Source organism: Peromyscus leucopus, chromosome 1 (genome assembly GCF_004664715.2).
Source record: "Peromyscus leucopus breed LL Stock chromosome 1, UCI_PerLeu_2.1, whole genome shotgun sequence".
NCBI lineage: Eukaryota > Metazoa > Chordata > Mammalia > Rodentia > Cricetidae > Peromyscus > Peromyscus leucopus.
Genome location: NC_051063.1, coordinates 111,338,088 through 111,359,237, shown reverse-complemented (window position 1 = coordinate 111,359,237; position 21,150 = coordinate 111,338,088). Strand labels below are relative to the sequence as shown.

The 21,150-nt window shown below is 36.3% G+C and overlaps 1 pseudogene; it reads right to left on the bottom strand.

Annotated features, from left to right (window-relative positions):
* Positions 1 to 4,081: 4,081 nt before the first annotated feature.
* On the bottom strand, positions 4,082 to 8,428 carry LOC114695924 (annotated as a pseudogene).
* Positions 8,429 to 21,150: the final 12,722 nt, after the last annotated feature.

Sequence of the window (21,150 nt, the reverse complement as noted above, 5' to 3'; positions counted from 1 at the left end):
GGGGCTTATGCAGGGACACTTTGCTCAGCCTGGGAAGAGGGGACTGGACTTGCCTGGACTGAATCTACCAGGTTGAACTGAATCTCCAGGGGAGTCTTTGCCCTGGAGGAGATGGTAACGGGGGCGGGGGGGGGAGGGGGGGGGAGGACAAGGGGATCCTTGGCTGATATGTAAAATTAAATTAATTTATAAAATAAAAAATTAAATTAATAAAAAAAGAAATAGATTAAATATTTAGATAAATGTAACTCATGTTTGGATAAGCAAAATTGGCATTTATGTCTCATTGGTTTATTTATCATATTTTTAGTGGTTTTTAGAATATGTAACCTAATTCAGTTGGCAAAGGTTCTGTAATTTGATAATAAGGACTAGAATTAATCTAAGCTTAACGTTTGATAAGATTGTGTAAGTCCTAATTATATTGATCTGTTATTGCTCTAAGAATTTTATAGTTTTAGATATTTGAGCAAGTTGATTATTGAGTTTATTTTTGTGTATAGCATGAGATAGAGTCTGACTTCATTCTCTCAACTGTAGAAAGCTTATACTTGTGTCCTGTCCAACTTAATTATATAAGTCAAAAGTCAACTCTCCACAAATTGTTAATCTTTATTGTCAGCTTGACTGAATTAAGAATCACCATGGAGCTAGGCAGTGGTGGCACATACATTTAATACCAGCACTCAGGAAGTAGAGGCAGTTGGATCTCTATGAGTTCAAAACCAGTTTGGCCTACTAAGTGAGTTCCAGGACGGCCAGGGCTACAGAGAGAAAGTCTATATCACTTCCTAATAATAATAATAATAATAATAATAATAATAATAATCACCATCATCATCATCATCATCATCATCACTATGTAAACATATCTGAGTATATCTTATGAGAATGTTTCCAGAAAGTTCTAAGCAAGCAAGCAAGAAGGAGCAAGGAGCATGGAACAAGAAAGTCTCACTCTATATGTGGGTGGCACAATCTCCATGGGCTGGGATCATAGCTGAATAAAATAAGAAAGTGAGTGAGTGCCAACATTCACCTCTCTCTGCTTCTGGATTGTACAGAAAATGTGAGCAACTGCTTCCATGCCCTCCCTGACTCGATGGACTGTGTCCACATGAGCTATGAGAGGAAACAAATTCCTTCTTCCTTAAGGCTTTTTTTCATAGTCATGATGAAGCTAACTAACACTGTAGATTTCTAGTCTACTCTGAAATTAGAAATAGCATTTAAAATTTGTCCTTCTGTATCAAGACTTTATTTGTGGATAGTCTTTGTCACTGGAATTATCATATGAAATTTAGAGCCTATTTGTCAATTTCTGCAAATGTGCTGTAGTTTCTGGTGTCCTTGGAGAGCTCTCAGTTAAAAACAGTGGGTAGACGCTCTGATGCATCATCTTCCTGCCATTATTTCCTGGTGTATTTCTCTGCTGGCCACAATCTGAACTACTTGTACCCAGAAGAATTAGTGCACTGAGAATATTTCATAAAGACCAGGATATAAGAAAACACATAGCTGACAACCCCTCAAAAAGAACTGTAGTTAGAGTTGTAAAGAACCATATGTAAGGCTTGATTAAATGAATATCACAGAAGAGAGAATCGATAAAGTAACTCCTGGAGTAAATTGGGCTTTTCTAACTTTGGGGAAAAGTGAAACTTTCAAAATTATTTCAAAACCACAAAACATTGTAATCAACACCATCAGGGTCATTGTTAACATCTTACTGCTAGGAGTCCTATTTCAACAATTCTGAAGTAATAGCTATTATTATTTTACATTATAGATAAGGAAATGAAATCTGAAGTATGATAGAAATTTGTATAGATGAAAACAGTAAAGCTTATCCACTATGAGTGTTCACAGGTTGAATGCTAATAAATGCATTAACTATTTAGATATAAATAAACATCCCTAAACCTATATTGCTTTAATATTGAGTGAACAGATAACAATGGTAAATAGAGGATCAAACTACTACTCCATTTCTACATTGATATCAAAGTCAAGTTCATTGTATAAGAATGATAAAACCACTAGAGATAGTGTATCACCCAGTAAAGGAGGCATTATCTAACAGGATTTGAGGACTAGAACAAACACCTATGGAAGGTCAAGAGAGTGGAATAGCAGTTATTTTACTTTACGAAGTAGAGTTCTTGATGCAATCAATGAAAGCTTATTAAGAAATGAGTAGAGAAACGAAATTCAGGAGATACAGCAAAAGGTAAACTAAATTAAACTTGTTAATATCCCCATGAGGAAGGATAATGATCGGCTTCCAACTGGGATCATTGACCTACAGTGATTTTATTAATGAAGATGCAGAGGTGGAAGTTTCTCAGCCATTTGCTCTTTAAGCAAATTCCTGTTCTCTTTCTCTTCTATTAATTATATAATAATATGGGTCAGATTTCCTTTCTTACTTTAAATGAATGTATTAAACAATCAAAAAGTTGTCCTAAAGTTGAGATCTCTACAAGAAACCATAGACTTGAAGTGAACCCCAGAAATTTTGTAAAGAGAGAATTTCTATAATTTACTCCTATAAAACCTGTCCAGAGACTGTTGGTGCCAATGAGTGGGAGAATATTAAAGTTGAGCAAAAATGTGGGGTTTTTTTTGTCATAATGTATTGTGTTGGTTCCACAGAGAACATTTTATTAATTCTTCATTAAGATTTTTCAAGAGATCAAATGCACCACAATGTCATCTTAATGGAAATAGTTTCCAAAATGGATACAATCCACATATAACTGACCTTAGATTTTTATACCAGTGGTGTTCTAATTTGTTTAATGCATTTTTCAACTTTATTTTTTTTTTAAATTTTGTAAATGTATTCTGTTCCTGCTGTCAACCCTTCCTCTTCCCCATAAACCTGTCTATATGTTCATATCTATTAGTTTTATTTTGTGCCTTACTGAGATTAATGAAGGCCATCTATGTGACCATGAATTTGAAGCTGTCTCTTGGAGCATAGTGGAAACAAATATAAAAATAATACAAAATTTTGAAAATGGATTCAAACTAAAGACATGGATGCAAAGGTTTCTTGCTTTCTAAAACACATGCATTTATGTGTATACTTACATTTTATTTACGTATTTATGTCCATTTGTGTGTGGATACATGCTTGAATATGTGGGTGACTGCAGAAGACTGAATAGGTTGTCTGATCCTCTAGAGTTGGAGTTACAGGTAGTTACAAGCCACCTACCATAGTTACTTGGACAATAACTCAGGTGTCTTGTTCAGGCAATGTGTGCTCTTAACTACTGAGTCATCTCTGTAGCCCAATTGTGTATTTACTTATATATACATATCTCTGTTCATATATATACAAATGCATATGAACACACTTTTACATATAAACAAATATACATGTTTATTTGTGTAAATATATATATATATATGTGCATGCACAGTTTAAAAGTTTTAAAAATATTTGTTTTATTATTTGTGTGTGTGTGTGTGTGTGTGTGTGTGTGTGTGTGTGTGTGTGTGGTTTTATGTATGTGTGTGTGTATGCCATTGGGGGCCAGAAGAGTGTATTGGATTGTCTGAAGATGGGATGACAGGCAGTTTTGAGAAGTCTGACATGTGTGATGAGAACTGAACTTAGAAGAGCAAGCTTTCTTAACTGCTGAGCCATGTAGTCAAGGGAGAGAGCTGACTCCTGGAGGTTGTCCTCTGACCTTCACACACACACACACACACACACACACACACACACACACACTCACACACATCGTGACATACACCCCATTCCTTCTCCACACAAAGAATAAATAAACATAAACAAAATAATTTCTAAAAAATGTTTTTATTCTTCATGTCCATTTACAGCCACCACACTATACCAGGCAAGGTGAGTGGCTATTGAAAACACCACCAGGCCAGGGGTATCTAAAAACACATTTGGTAGTGTGTTACCTATACAAATAAAATACACTCTACAGTTTAAAAAAAATCTTACACAGCTTCATATTTCAGCCTTTATTCTTTAAAAGGTCTGAGTTTTGTATATGGTGGTTAAATACTTTATAGGCAAGAGAAATACTGCGCTAGAACCAACTTATTCATCATCATCTTCATCTTTGTCTTCCTCTTCTTCCTCCTCTTACTCATCTTGCTCACCCTCATCCTCATCTTCCTCTTCTTTTTCTTGCTCTCTTCAGCCTTGACTAATCCTTTTCTCACGGCATGGGGATTTCCTTTAGCTCTGTAGGCAGCAATATTATTTTCACATTTTTCCTTCAACTCAGCAGCCTTCTTTTCCCAGGGCTGCCTGTTGTCTGCCTTTCCATCTGGCCCCCAGTTTCTTCGCAGCATCACCAATGGGTAAGCCAAGATGTTCTCCTTTGATTTGAGGGCAATACTCAGAACAGAACAAGGAAAGGCAGAAGGAGGCCTCTTGGAAGCTTTGGGGGCTTGAACTTCGTTTTGGTCTCCCCTTTCAGGTGATGTAGATTTTCACTTCACTTTCACAACGAGTATTGTCAGCCTTTTCAATGTCTTCAAATTTCCCCCTTTCTTTAGCAGACACAGTCTTTCACCTCTGGATGAGTACTTCTTAGAGAACCCTGAGGAGCAGACTGGGTGCTTTTCTTGCACTTTTCCCGGCAAGCTCGCACAAAGAATGCGCGTGAGAACATTTTGCTTCTCGCCTTCTTCAGCTCTCCTTTGCCAACGTTCAGATGATTTTCCTGAACAAGGCAGTGTTGCCCAGTGCCTGTCTGGCTATTGCTTGCCCCGGCACTGTCTCCATGGAGCTCATTGTACTATAAAGGTTGTGAGAGAGGGAGCCAGATGCAGCCTCAGATATAATAGTTTTTAAAAATTCTAATCTCAGTTATGTGTGTTTGTGTGAATATGTGAGCTAATGTGCACAATATGTGTACAAGTGTCCACAGTGGCCAGAGAGCATTGTATCCCCTGGAACTGGAATTACAGGTAGTTTTGAGCCAACCTAAGTTGGTCTTGGGAACCAAACCTGCAAGAGTGTTAAGTGCTCTTAATCTCTAAGCCATCTTTTCATTTCCATAATACTTTTTTTTTGAATACCCATTTTCATTGTATGATACAAATGCTTCCCAGATAAATGACTGATTTCAGGGTAAGGGTAGAAAAAATACTCGGTAAGCCAGGGAAATGTTCTTTTTGAGATAAATAAAATAATTAAAATAAAGCTTCTACAAAGAAAAAAAATGGAAAGAAATTCACAGTGTAGAGAGGTAGCCTATTAATTGGTAGAAAATGCAAATCATGTATTTGATAAATGATTAACATCTTAAATATAAAAAAGCTTAAAAGTGCCAAGAGTAAGAAATGAGGAAAACTAGTTAAAACGAGCAAGGAACCTAAATATACATTTCTAAAATGAAGGCATACACATGATCAACACACACACAAACACACACACACACTATATGCATATTCTTTCTAATCATTTAGAGATACATAAGTAGAGTTGTAGTGAGATATCATCATACTCTAGTCAGAATAGATATTACAAAAAATATAAAGTATAATGATTGGGAGAAAAAAGAAACCTTGTGCACTTCAAGTGGGGTTGTAAATTAGCATAGCAATTATAAGGAACTAGATATCCCTGAAAAAAATAAAATTATAACTCTTTTCACCCCCAAATCCCACCTCTAGATTTTATTGCACTTGTATGAATTTATTTACCAAAGAGACTTCATTATTTTGCTCATTGTCACACTGTTCCCAATAGCTAATTCAGAGAACTGACCTATAGGTCTATCAGCAAATGAAGGGAGAAAAAATACAGAGTATTTATAAACAATGGGCTACTAGTCAACCCTAAACTTTAAGAAACTCTTTAAATCTACACAAATCGACCTGGGGAACATGCTAAGTGAAGCAATCAAGTCAGAAATCATCAACATCAATGACATCAAAATCATCATCGACATCATTACTATCAATCATCATTATCATAATTGTAAAATGTGTAAAGTGCAATTGTCTGATAACTTACTATTTCTAGGGATATGTTTTAAGGTATATTTAAGGTAATGAATCATGGTGTAATTCCTACATGTAACTTGAGAACTGTTCTGAATTTTCCAGGAGTAATCTAAGCCAGAGTTCTATTTGAGAGATACTCAACAGCAAGTTGATATTCATAATTTATGTTAACTATAAAGAGGATGTTTCTAGACATTGCAATTTATTGTTATATTGTCTCAGATTAATAGATTATTGAGAAGAACAGGAGTAGAATAGAAATTTTAAACAGTGGGACCATCTTTTTCTTGCTTTATGCTTTGAGGTGTGGATGTATATTGCACCAATGCAGGGTTTAGATGTAGGGATTTTTCTTCTTGACAGTTAATATGTTTCCCACTGTTTTGTCTCACATACTGAAACTCTGAAAAGGGTTTACTCTTGAGGTTACAAAGAAATAGCACAAGAAGTGAACCTTCCCATTTTCATGAGTGCATCCAAAGATCAGGAATGTGTATAGCTCTGGTGTGTGTAATCAAGAGGGTAGGAAAATACAGCTGTTTGTGAAGGAAAGACTCATTGGACACCACAAAGATAAATGAAGAACAGTTGGTTTTCCATCAGAGTCACACCTCCCATAATGCCCTTGTCTCTACTTCTCTGTGACATGAATATTCTTCTGGGTAAAGGGGGAAGACATATTTATAGATCATGGAGACAGCTGTTGTTCTTCGAGAGGATAATTTGTCCCAGCTTCAGAAATTGTTCTCATTGGTCACCATGGGAGTGAGGCCAGATGTTTTGTGTTATAAAATTCAATGTCAAACCAATTATGGGTGTAGTGATGCATCATCATAATATCTTGGATGAAGAAATTGTAAATTAGACCACTTCCTCTTTGGAAATTTAAATTTTGACATTTTATCTGGTGATGATTTATGTTGGCTCTCAGTAGAAATGATCTTGATTGACAGGCTGGTAAATCCAATCTGTGCCCAACTGGCCACATGCAGTTACACTTACCCTAGGATAGTTATGAATGAGGACCATCAGAAATCTTAGACTTAAAATGTTATGAGATTTTCTTGTGTGTGTTTTTGTAACTTCAGTGTGTGGTTCTTAAGCATAAACTTTGTACTCAACCACATCATGTCACAATGTTAAAACCTTGGATATGTTTGGTTTTAGATGTAGGTATATGCTGTCCAAGGATGCTAAATAAATTGTGAAAATAATGTTTGCAAATCATATATTCCTATGTCTGGTGTAGTGTAACTAGGTCACATCTACATAATCATGTCTATCATGAGTTGACATCATTTGTACTCTAGCTGGCTACTTCCAGTGTCTATCACCTAGATATAATGAGATGAAGATAATGTTGGAAATTTTAAAGACCATGGTATTTCTAAATCTTGTAATGTGTTTTTTTTTTATTGTAATAATGATTTTGGAGTGAACCTAGCAATTTATTCCACTCTGTGGACACATCTGAGGAAGTGTCATTAGAGTCTTGCCCTCCCACTTCCATGATAATTAAGAGTCTCCTAATGAGTCTAAACTTCTGTATAATCTCTTTATTTAAAGACTAATCTTTGGAACAATGATGATAGACTGAGAGGCCATTGTAATCAATGGAGGGACATTCACAGTAATATGAGGCGTGCAGGGGTTTTGAGTTTGTCACTGAAGCCACAATGAAGGATATCAATGGATGCTAGGTCACAAACACTGTACAGAAGATTTGTGTAATCAAATAGCTGTGTAAAGAGAAAATTCTCAAAGGCCAGGTTCTCACTGCAGTGTGAAAAACAACTTTGGTGATGGCATTAAAGAGGGGGACTGGACCTGGCTGGACTGAGTCTACCAGGTCGATCCCGGTCCTCGGGGGAGATCTTGATCTGGAGGAGGTAGGAATGGGGTGGAGGGTGGGGGAGGGGGAGGGGACGAGAGTGGGAGAACAGGGGAATCTGTGGCTATTATGTTGAACTAAATGATGTTGTAAAATAAATTTACTTAAAAAATAAAAAAAAGAAGACAGTGAAGAACATCATTCAAGAGATAATCTTGGGAGTCATGTGAAAATTAAAGAGATGGAATCGTCGTGGCACAAGCAGTGGAGAAGAGAGAGGTTTTGTGATCCCTTATGACTACGACTTCATTAATACCATTGTTGTTCAGAAACACTATTGAGTAACCACAACTATGAACCCGGGAATATCCTATCAGAGTAAGAGTTGCCTGGCATTTCCTCCTGACAAGGACATTGAAGAGGATCTGGGAAATTTAGCAGTGGTTGTGAAAGTGTTTTGGTGACTTTTAAAAATTATTTATTTTATTTTTGAGATTGTAATATTGTTACATTATTCTCTCCTTTTCGTTTCCTCCCTCCAAGACCTCTCATATAATCTTCCTTGCTGTTTTTCAAATGTACAGTCTCTTTCTCCATTAATCGTTTACATATATATGTGCATATATGTGTGTGTGTTTATGCATATATTCCTAAATATAGGAATATACCTAGCCAAGTCTATATAATGTTACCTGTATGTATCTGTATGTTTCTAACCATATGGTCTCATTTATTAGGCTTTTCTGTTACACTTTGTTACCTCTCATAGATTGAAGGCAAGTCCCTTTTGCTCAACAGATTGTATACTTTAACTGCAGGACACAGAAGATTCTAGCTTGATGTGACATGAAAGATTACTCTCTGAGGACTAGCTTCCTTAGTACCAGAAAGGGCTATGCAGATTTCCAATGGAGTTTCCAATAGTCCTACCCAGCTGTGATGTCCATGAACCACATCAATAACCAGCATGGCAAAATAGGCCTAAAGGTACAATATTGGTACTCAGATGTCACTGACCTCTGGATCTTGTAGTCTTTGTGTCCCATCTTTTACTGGGGAAAGCATGTAATAAAGATGTCTCATTTTTGGCTGAATTATCCACATCACTTATTCTCTGTGCTTTGAGTTTCTGTTGTGAGTTTCTGTGTTAACCATCATCTACATCAGAAAGAAATCTTTCTGAAGATGTCAGAGAGTTGCACTATTCTATAAGTAAAAATATACTTATTTAGATGATGTTTTTTGACAATATGTTCATTTAGTAAAATAATAGTAGTAGATTCAGCCTTGGGGTCTGTGAGTTCCCCAACCAGGTTCTTGACCAGATTTACAAGAGCAGGCATATGTTTCTTTCTGTGGATCAGGCTCCAAATTCAATCAGATAGTTGTTAGTTACCCCAACAAGTTGTTGGTTATTAATATTCATACAATTATTGTACCCATAAATATATTTTGCTATACTGGTCATTGTTGAAGTTCTAAGGGTTCAAAGCTGGGTAAGACTGCTGATGAGTTTTTATGCTGAAGGTGCAATGTAACCCACGCCCAGAAAAGCTATGCCCCATGTTGTCACTCATAGGTGGATCTTAATGTCAAATTTCTTCATTTTCTTGTTTTATTTGGTGTACCTAAGAATACCAGAAAACTGGAAAGTGTCTATTGGTGAGGAGGGGGAAGAAAAAATTTAATAGAATGTAATAGTAAAGCACAGATGATATAAAGGAGAAAGAGGGATGAATGAAGAGGGAAGTTTAAATGGCAGAGGGTGAGATTAGGGGAAAGATCACTAACACAAAGGTTGTTTAAAAAAAGCCATATGAAAGCTTATTATTTCATAAGCTTTACACACACACACACAAACAGAGAGAGAGAGAGAGGAGAGAGAGAGATCTATTAAATTCAACAACCATTACATTTTATTGATTTGCTTTGTCTTTGATTTTTACATTTTTTTCATGTCCCAGTGTTTTATCAAATGCCAAACACAACTACAATGAACTATAGTCACTCAAGATAATGAATTGCTTCTGTTTTTAACTTTCTCCTTTCTATTCTTTTTAAAAGATTTATCTTTTCTGCATTAAGTGAATAAGTGAATAATTTGTTGTAATATATTTATTATTATCATGTTTTCACTTTTTAGCCTGACCTCTTGTGATTTACTCATGAATGTATATATAATAATAAGCCGAATTCTTTAGTAGAGAATGCACCTTCAAACACAACAAGAATTTAAGGCGAAGATTTTACGCTTCTTTCAAAATGATTCCTGAAAGCTGGATAATCCATTGAAAGTTGCTTCCCTATCTCAGGTGTTCCTTGACTTTCACTTTCCAGTTCTCCTTTGGGGATGCTGCGGTCTACTTTGCTTGCCAGTTAGCTAACTAAATAAGCTAACAAAACAAGTGATTTCAGCCCTTTTCTGAGTCTTTTATTTCCTGGATCTCTGTTAAATTCTGCATGTTCCACTGTTAGTTTCAAAAAAATGAAAATGTGTTTGTTCCCTACTAAATTAATCAGCTTTAATTGGCAAAATAATAGACTTTTGTAATTTCTTTCTGTCCATATTAAATGTATTCCCATCATCAGCAAAGTGCCTGGGTTTTTTTGTCTAGACTCATGCATTAAGATGCATTCACATTTCCTGGCTACAGTGAGAGTTCAAGGGTTATTGGTAGAGAAAAATAGGCAGGACAGGAAGAACTGCAGACAGAAGCTAAAACAGACTCCCACTCATGTGAAATGTAGCTTATCAAGAAAACATGCTTTTCAATTCTTTCCTGCTGTTAGCTAATTTTTGATTTCCTGTTAAATTTATAAATTGACTCATAATATAATATTGCAAAACAAGTCATCAATGATACAAACTTCAGAATAAATGTTGGCTCTCTGCTGTATCTTAACCATCTCAGGTCTAATTTTTAATTTCATCTCTCTGTGTCTTCTACTACTGCCTCTGTCTACATGCTTACAATTGCTGATTGATTGTGGAACTCTTTCTCCTCTCCTTAAATTACCACAACATTTTTCTGGCTCATCTTTATACTTCTCCTTCCCTAATCATCATTACCTGAGAACTAAGGACCCAATTTCTCTGTATAACCTTTACCAGTCTCCCAGTTTGACCAAACAATTTTGAATTGCTGTCCATCATTTCATGCTACGCTGGCATATTTAACTGTCAGACTGCTATTTCCTCTTCAACTGAGGCAATTCTAATCTCATCTATTATTTCAACGACATGGACAGTAGTGAAGGGTCACTGTCTTTCTGGGCACAATGCATGTCAACTATATACCTGTACTTTTCAAATTTTTTTTTTTTATATTTTGTGATTTGACAGTGGCACCCTGTGCCCCACTTACCTGCAATAATCTTACTGTAGCTATTTCTGAACAGCATGTGGTATAGGTACTTACACAAATGGTTTTGTTCAATGAACATGCATAGGGTTTAAGAAAAAATGGACAGTTACATTGTCTTCAGTACTGAAAGAGAAAACAAGTGGTTTTGTGTATTGCAAAGTAGCTATTATTATTTCTTCAAGGAATAAATAAATTTATCAGATATTCTTCTCACTTTATTAGTAATGCCTTACTATATCAAATGAATGTCCCTTAATGTTAATCTCTAAAACTCATATATTCACTCATAAATATTTTCTGTTATAGGCCATTAGGCCATTCTGGCTTTCAAAAAATTAATTATAACTCATGGAAATATATATATATATATATGAATATATTTAGTCATTTTGTAATTGTTTTCAAGAACTAGAAATCTGCTTAATAAAGGTCTGTACTTTTATGTTTTGAAAGAAGCATTTGATAGAGGAAATATTTTTATTACATGACTATTATTTATTTGATTAGTATTCTAAAAGTGTCCAACTGCATATCTTAATTCAAGATTTAATATGATTACATGTCCTATTTTAAATCATGGGGAATTGGCTGGCATTTAGAACAGTTTTGAGAATAGTTTACAGATGGTTCCAATTGCACTAAGCATGCCATCCTAACCACATTTATTATAGGAACTTGTACCCTTCTGAGAAGATGGTGTTGAATTAAATTTACTAATTCAATAAAAATATTCATTTCCAGTAAGATGCCTTGATTTATAAATACAAAACGATATAATCAATCTTCTTATGTGTCATTTCTCAGACAGACATCTCTGAAGAACATAAAATTTTGTTTTAATTTGTTTCCACTTTATCATTAGTTTTCAAATTTTTCTCTTGAGCCTTTTTCTAGTTGCAAACCACTGCCAAGATCAACAAAGAAATTTTACTCAGAAATCATAGCAAAGATCAGGGGATAAACATAAGATTTACAACTTGCCATGCTTCTTAACTAAACATGATGAATTATCATAAATAACTATAAGTATGGAAGTATACTATGCCCCATCATTATGCATCTCTGGCTTTAAAGATGTACTTTGAGATTAATCTTGTTACGGACACCAACTTAGCAGAGTCAGCTTCTTCTTCTTCTTCTCCTCCTCCTCCTCCTCCTCTTCTTCTTTTTCTTTTTCCTCTTCTTCTTTTCTGTTCCACAACCTCCTATTCTTTTTTTCTTATTAAGATAATTACTATTTATTTTACATACCAACCATAGATCTCCTTCCCCTCCCCCTCCCATCCCCCAGCCTTCCCCCCTAACCCACCTCCCATTCCAATCTCCTCCAAAGCAAGACCATTTTGAATTGCTGTTCATCATTTCATGCTACGCTGGCATATTTAACTGGGAGTCAGCAGAGCCTGGTATGTTCAGTTGAGGTAGGTTCAAGCCCCTCCTCCTGTACCAATGCTGTGTAAGGTGTCTCACCATAGGCATTGGGCTCCAAAAATTCTGCACATACTCTAGGATCCTGATTCCACTGCTAGGGGGCACCTTCAGCAGATCAAGCTATACAACTGTCTCGCCTATGCAGAGGGCCTAATCCACTCCCATGGAGGCTCCACAGCTATTCATGCATAGTTCAAGAGTTCCTACTAGTTTGGTTTGGTTGTCTCTGTAGGTTTTCCCATCATGATCTTGATGCCCCTTGCTCATAGAATCCCTCTTTTCTTTCCTTGACTGGATGCCTGGTGCTTGGCTTTTGATCTTTGCATCTGCTTCCATCAGTACTAGATGCAAGCTTTATGATGACATTTAGGGTATTCACCAATACGATTACCAGAATAGTCTAGTTCAGGTACCCTCTCCACTACTGCTAGTAGTCTAAGGTGGGGTCATCCTTGTGGATTCCTGGAAAATTCCTTGGTACTCTGTTTCTCCCTATCCCCATGATGTCTCCCTCTATCATTGTATCTCTTTCCTTGCTCTCCCACTCCATCTCTGTTCCAGCTCAACCATTCCATTCCCCTATGAACACCTGATCTTTGACAAAGAATCCAAAACTGTACAATGGAAAAAAGAAAGCATCTTCAACAAATGGTGCTGGCATAACTGCATGTCTACATGTAGAAGACTTAAAATAGATCCATATCTATTGCTATGCACAAAACTCAAGTCCAAGTGAATCAAAGACCTCAACATAAATCCAGTTACACTGACCTTGATAGAAGAGAAAGTAGGAAGTAGTATTGAATGCATTGGCACAGGAGACCACTTCCTAAATATAACATAAGTAGCACAGACACTGAGAATAACAATTAATAAGTGGAACCTCCTGAAACTGAGAAGCTTTTGTAAGGCAAAAGACACACATAGTCAATAAGACAAAAGGACAGCCTACAGAATGGGAAAAGATCTTCACTAACCCCACATCTGACGGAGGATTGATCTCTGAAATGCATAAAGAACTCAAGAAATTAGACATGAAATACCAAACAATCCAATTAAACAATGGACTAGAGATCTAAACAGAGAATTCTCAACAGAAAAGTCTCAAATGGCTGAAAGACATTTAAGGAATTGCTCAACATCCTTAATCATAGGGAAATGCAAATCAAAATGACTCCAAGATACCATTTTACACCTGTTAGAATGGCTATGATCAAAAACACTGATGTCAGCTTAGGTTGGAGAAAATGCAGAGCAAGGGGGAACACTCTTCCACTGTTGGTGGGAGTACAGACTTATCCAGTCACTATGGAAATCAGTATGGCTGTTTCTTGGTAAATTGGGAGTCAATCTACCTCAAGACCCAACTATATCACTCTTGGGCATATACCCAAGGAATGCTCATACCACAAGGCTACATGCTCAACTATGTTCATATCAGCATTATTTGTAATAGCAAGAACCTGGAAACAACCTAAATGACCCTCAACCAAAGAATGGATAAAGAAAATGTGGCACATATATACAATGGAGTACTACTCACCAGTGAAAAACAATGACATCATGAAATTTGCATGAAAATGGATAGACTGAACTAGAAAATATCATCCTGAGTGAGGTAACCCAGACTCAGAAGGACAAACATGGTATGTACTCACTCATAAGTGGATGTTAGAAGTAAAGCAAACAACAACCAGACTACAACCCACAGCTCCAGAGAAGCTAGCTAACAAGGAAAACCCTAAAAGGGACACATGGATCACCCTGGGAAGAGGAAATAGATACAGAGTCAGCTTTTTCTTCTTCTTCTTCTTCTTCTTCTTCTTCTTCTTCTTCTTCTTCTTCTTCTTCTTCTTCTTCTTCTTCTTCTTCTTCTTCTTCTTCTTCTTCTTTTTCTTCTTCTTCTTCTTCTTCTTCTTTCTTCTTCTTCTTCTTCTCCTCCTCCTCCTCCTCCTCCTCCTCCTCCTCCTCCTCCTCCTCCTTCTTCTTCTCCTTCTCCTCCTCCTCCTCCTCTTCCTCCTCCTCCTCCTCCTTCCCCCCCTCCTCCTCCTCCTTCTTCTTTTTTTTTTTGGTTTTTTGAGACAGGGTTTCTCTATGTAGCTTTGTGCCTTTCCTGGAACTTGCTTTGGTGACCAGGCTGGCCTCGAACTCACAGAGATCCTCCTGGCTCTGCCTCCCGAGTGCTGGGATTTAAGGAGTGCGCCACCACCGCCCATCTTAGAGTCAGCTTCTTTATTGATGTTTTTGAAAATTAATATTACTATTTGAGGAAAATTATAATTTAGTCTTTCTTGACTGAATGCATCCATGAACATTTTTAAATGTTCTTTCTCTAATGAACTCTTTGATATCAATTTCCTGAACAGCTCATAATGTTACTCTTTTAAGGATAATTCCCTATTAACTTAGCTATACTTTAGATGTAGCCTTAGTGAAGTGCAGAGATGTTCTAAGGCTCATTTGTAGTGTGTACTAAAATGTTTATTATAAACCTACAGTATAGAAGCATTTCTACAGACAAAGACATATGGTAATAAATAGAAATAGACAATTTTTCTAACCTATGCTTGCCTGTGTACCTTTTCAATCACTTCTCTCCTCAAGTCCTTTTTTTTTTCTTTTTAATATCTTATGCACACATTAGGTAATATTAAGTTTTTTAAAAATCCTTATTCCTGATAATATTCCATGAAGTCCTTTGTCCAAAAGTCTTATGACAATCCCACCTTTTTTCAATTAGTGATATTCTTACAACATATCTTTCTTCATGTCTTTTGTTATTTGAAATTTCTATTTAAAATGGATTTCTAATAGATAAGTGGTTTCCTTTTTTTCTCCAAATCTCAGTTTTTGAAATTGGTATGTCTTATACTACTCACTTTAAAACTAGTTATAAGTGAACCCACATATGCCATCTTTGAGATGTGTTGTATTAATTGTGCTTTTTTTTTCTTTTACTGTTTGTTGAAGTGGGACCTTCTCAAGGTGATTGACTCTCTTGAATGAGAGCAGTTCAATTACAAAGGAGAACTTGGAGAGCTCTATCACTCATTGTGTTATGTAAGGACACAGGAAGGAGAAGACTAGTTATTAACCAAGAAAGGGATCTTCTCTAGATGTGAGATTTGTTGCCTAGGAATCTACCCTCCAGCCTTGAAGACTGTTAGAAGCAAATGCATCTTAAAGCTCTCTATACTTGGTATTATAATATCCCAATAATACAATCAACATACATGGTGATCCTAACATTCTATGTGTTACAGGTCTTCACACTGTAACATACTGTGACTAAACTCTAGGCTTTATGTGTTTGTAGGGTGTTTGGGATAGACAGAACATACTATAACATTCTTCCTGAGTCTTTAGATCTGTAACTAGAGATCCCGGCTTTAATGTTTATTTCCTTCCTTCAGTGGAACAGACTTCTTTCTGCCTCTTTCCTTGCCATTCCCACTTCTGGTTTGAAAATTTCCTATTTCTTTGAATCTATGTCTGTTTTTATTTCATTTTACACATATATGATACAAGAGGGTGATAGGGCCTAAGTGGTGGGTGATTCCCTTTCCTGAGTTTGGGAAAGGGTTTGGATAATATTTCTGTAAGGTCTTTTCCATTGAAGACCATGACTTTGTATGGACAAAGTTCTGCGTGTTTTTCACAATGGGTGCTCATATTTCCCTGTCAGTTTGTGGTTCTTGGGTAAGCAGATCTCAGGAGCTGTATCTCTCTCAGTTCATCTTTTCCAGCTTTGACATGGTGGTTTGCCTAAAGAATTTAGTACTGAGATCACAGTTGTATTTTTATTATTTAAACAATGTCATTATCTCTTAGCAATAATTCAGTGACATAACCTGGACATTGTTAATAAGATAACTCAGCACATGCTAATTATAAATGCATTTACCATCTCATAAAAGCTCAGAAATTATATTTGACTGGTTAAAGTTTACATTCAAAATGGTCTTTGGTAAACCAGCTGCCAACTTAGATAATTCTAAAGGACCCTGAGCTAAATAAATGAGATTTGCTACTATTAAAGTTCTTATAAACATCATTGCATTGCACATCTACCTTAATCTTGCAGAGATTTTATTTAAATGATTTCAAGAGAGTAGAACTCTTTGGATAATAATTTGTTTACAAGTAAAAGTGCAGGGAATATATGGAATGAAAAGAAAGAGATGGTATAATTCATGGATGTCAAACACGTTTTGAAACAACTGATCAAATTAATTTCAAATAACTGATTTTGTATCTATCCAGTTGATAATTCTAATGGTAGTACACTCTCTACTGAATTTTTTTCTAATTGAGTAAAACCATGTATAAGTACATACATAATTTATAATTTGTGTGTGTATGGCATTTGGCTTTATTTCCTTGCTATCTTTGTGGTCTTAGTTCTCTAACATATAAAATGATTTTCTAGAACTTGTGCAGGAGTCCGGTAGCAGAACCTTGATTGTATGCAAACCTCTACTATCCTATAGGCAAACAGACTTTCCATGAATCCTGAAAAATCTGACTTGCTGAGCCCTGCTGACTAAACCAGAGGGATGTTATCTGTGCTGATGGTAATAAAACTGCTATTAGGCCTCCAAGATAGGAATGAAATATGTGAGCTGGCAAGAGTCTCAGATATTGTGCTATCTTAACTCTGCATTTTACAGATAAGGAAACAAATTCACAGAGTCTTAGTAACTAGATGAACAAACAAATGAGAGCTATAGATGCAACGAGATCCTCAAAATAAATCACTGGATGCTTAATGCATGCCATGTTTTGCACTAGGCACACAGTTTCTGAGCTGAATAAAAATCATTTTCCCCCTTGACTCTCAAGTGTCAGTGATCAGGGAGTGAATCATGGCAACATATGGGATTCCAGAAAAGCCATGGATCTTTCTGAACATGAACTGAGCTCTGCTTCTTACTAGCCCTGCTGCTGCTGCACACATACTCTTGCAGCCAAGAGCAGGGTTACCACCAATGTACAGATAAGGCTTGGCATATCAAAAGAAAAGAAATGAGTCAGGAGAAACCATTGTTACTCTCACTCCAATCATTCCTATGTAGGGAGTGAGTGAAGTCCTGAGTGAAAGAAGTTCTGAGTGAATGTGTATTGTTTGACATGAGCTGGTCATGTCAAAGGCCAAGGTTTCAGACTCATGAGAAATAAGCAAACCCTTTCTCATGGGTCAAGCCACCAGGCAAAGTCTTCTTATGGTCCAAGTGCAAATGGAAACGGTGTATACAAGTATGAGTATTTATGAATAATTGGCCAGTCTGTGAAGAAACTAACAACAACTGCAGCTTTCTCCCCTGGGATGTTTGCAGTTGGAGACTGCTCACCCACAGGGACTTTCTACTGAAATCAGATAAGTCTCCCCTCTGTTTTGCACCTAATAAACACATTTAAGGTTCCAATTTGTTGAGTAGTTGGTATCACCCCATTAGATGTGCAGAGCCCACCTGATTTCAACTTGGTGTACACGTGCCTGTGTTTCAGTTCTTCCTTTATTCACTCACCACTTCAGGTCAGATTTCTGAGACCAAGTTATGCTGGGCATGGCAGTTTTGATGTGTTTAATGTTAAATTATTTTAATCTGTTTCTTTGTGCACCTTGTTGTCTTGAGTTAAAACCTTAGCAGGGGAATGCATTTGAAGATCAGGTACATACACACATACACACACACACACACACACACACAAAAAAAACACCTCCCATGACAGATATATACTCTGGCCAATGTGTTATTATATGTATAATCTCTACTGGTAACTGCTAATTTAGAAATATGTATTCATATGGTGATATTTTATTTGTGCTGAAATGTGATTTTATTTGTACATTAATAAATAAAGTTGCCTGGGGATCAGAGCTAATAGCAAGCCATTTAGCAAAAGTCTGGTAGTGGTAGCACACACCCTTAATCCCGGTCACATGACAGGCAGATCTCTGTGTGTTCAAGGACACCTCCAGCATGGGTACACACACCTTGTATCTCAATACCAACCATAAAGATCTGGAGGTCTGTATAGACAGGCAGTGATGAGGAGGTCATGTGGTTGGGTTTACAACCAATGAGAAGGCAGAACAAAAAGTCAATAAAAAGACACACAGGAGGTTGGTCTCTTTCTCAGGGGAAGGAGGGCTGTAGCAGCAGGTGGTAAGAAGGTGGTCTCAGCTCTTGGCTATTGCTCTCTGATCTCTGGGCTTTTAAGTCTGCATTTAGCTCTGTGTTTCTTATTTAATAATACCATTCTGAATTACGTCTACATATTCAAACACTAAAGAACCCATTTCTTTGTTTGAATGAATTATTCCTTTACATTCATTATTCTTGTCTATCTCCTTTTGCTATGATAAAATATGCAATACTTGAAAGTTTATAAAGAAAATAAATTTTAACACAAAACTGTGGAGTTCAAGAAGTTCAAAGATATATCACCAGCTGGGGAGCCTTCGTGCTAACTCATGGCACAGAAGAGGGAGTCACATGGTAAGACAGAAAAAGCAAGCATACAAATTCTGGTCGTTCTTCCTCTTCTTATAAAGCCACCTCTGCTCTCTTCTTGATGGCACTTTAGAACCCTAACCACACTTCAGAAGGCTCACTTCCAAGCAACATATAAGTTTGGGCATTAAGTTTCTAATATTTGACATATTGTGAACATGTTCAAAACATAGCATGCAATATGCTTATCTGTGATGATATTACTATAAGAATTTATGAAAATTCTTCACCATAGCAAAGCAAGTAAACTTGAAGAACACTGTGGCTGAACTAGGAGAGTCTGTCAGCTCATGTCTTAGCCTCCTCCTTTCCACTGGGCAGACACAGTTTCAAGGGCATGAAGTATGAGTCTTCAATTTTACTCTTCTGTAATGCTGTATTACTCCATTACTAATGATCTTATATTCATCATGGTTTCTTCAGGAAGCCATTCTAGTTGCTCACAGGACAAGGATATCTAATAAAAGAAAACACAGCCTTACCTAATCAATTGAGGGTAGAGAAAAGGTCAAAGAGCACAAAGGCTATTCTCAGAAAATCTATAAGTTCAGGAACCTGAGGACTCAGATAGCTACAGCACCAAGTGAGTCTCAGTAATATGCTTCAAAACCAACAGGAAAGCCTTTCTTTCCATCTATCAATGCCAAATTGCTGGACCATCGGCCCCACAGGAGAAGAAGGGCTTCTTTTGCATTTAACCTTCTAAGTCTTTCATAGCCACCCCTTACTGGTGAGCTTGAATTGGAATCATACTATCAAGAACATACAGAGCCTGGAACTTACAGTTTATGTTTCTCTCAGTGTAGATGAGAATTTAGATATATTAAAGATGGTGCAGCAAATAATTTCCAGCATGATTCTGTTGTAAGAGCAATCATACCTCTCTTTTACTGTTTAAATTTATTTGTCTTTAAAAATGATTTAGCAGTAGCATATACCTGGAGCAAATTCTCACAGATAGAAAAAAAGTCTATAATAGTTATTTTCAGAATGTGTGTAAAGGCCCTGTCTTTATCTGAGATTCACTGACCCAAAAGTGAAGGATCTGGCTGGAAGATCTCTTAGGTATGGTTGTTATTATTATTATTATTATTATTATTATTATTATTATAGTTATTGTTATAAAATGATATTTGGGAAAACTATGTTTCTAATCTTCATTGTGGTTTCTTGGTGTTTTGGCCAGAATCTTCTTAGATATATTTATCCAAATGATGAGTAAAGGTATACCTGGGTAACCACCTAGTTTACAGCATCCTAAATTATTAAAGGAACCACTAGGTATATAAATGACACTATAGTGCAGTAGAACTTCCTCCATCATTTTTTTTTGTTTCATTGCTATTAGATTCTGTGGAACAGCTACATTTCAAATTAATCAATATTTAGAAAAGACTAAGATAGATATGGCTGTCTCTAATTTGGCACAATTGTGTTTCAATCAAATTTAATTGAGTACTCAGCTTGCACTTGTCTAATTACTTTAATGTTTTTGAGTATCTTCTACATTGAATGCTTTCACTTTAACAAATAAATGTAATTAGGCATACCCAGACATATTTCTTATATTCTGATCTTTATAGATTTTAAATTTCAAGAAACCCACTGCAGTCTATTTAAAAGTTAAGCTTTGTATGCATTACTTTGTTTTGAAGACTGGAAAAGACTGGCTGTATGTTAGATTAGCTGACAATGTTCATTGACAGCTTAGTGACTATTAATACATACACACACAGACACACAGAAACACAACAGACACACACATACAGATGCACACACACACACATAAGCAAACACACATATAGACACACATGCACAGGTATGTTTCTAAATCCAACACTATAAATTATTCTTTAACAGTAATTTCAACCTCCCTGACTAGATAGTTGCGTTACATCTACTACAATCTGTTTTTCACTCTAATTATCAATAAATCTGCACAGAAAGTAAAAGTTCTAAAGAACTTTAAGTTAAAAATAACAGGTAGAGTGGTGAAGAAACAAAA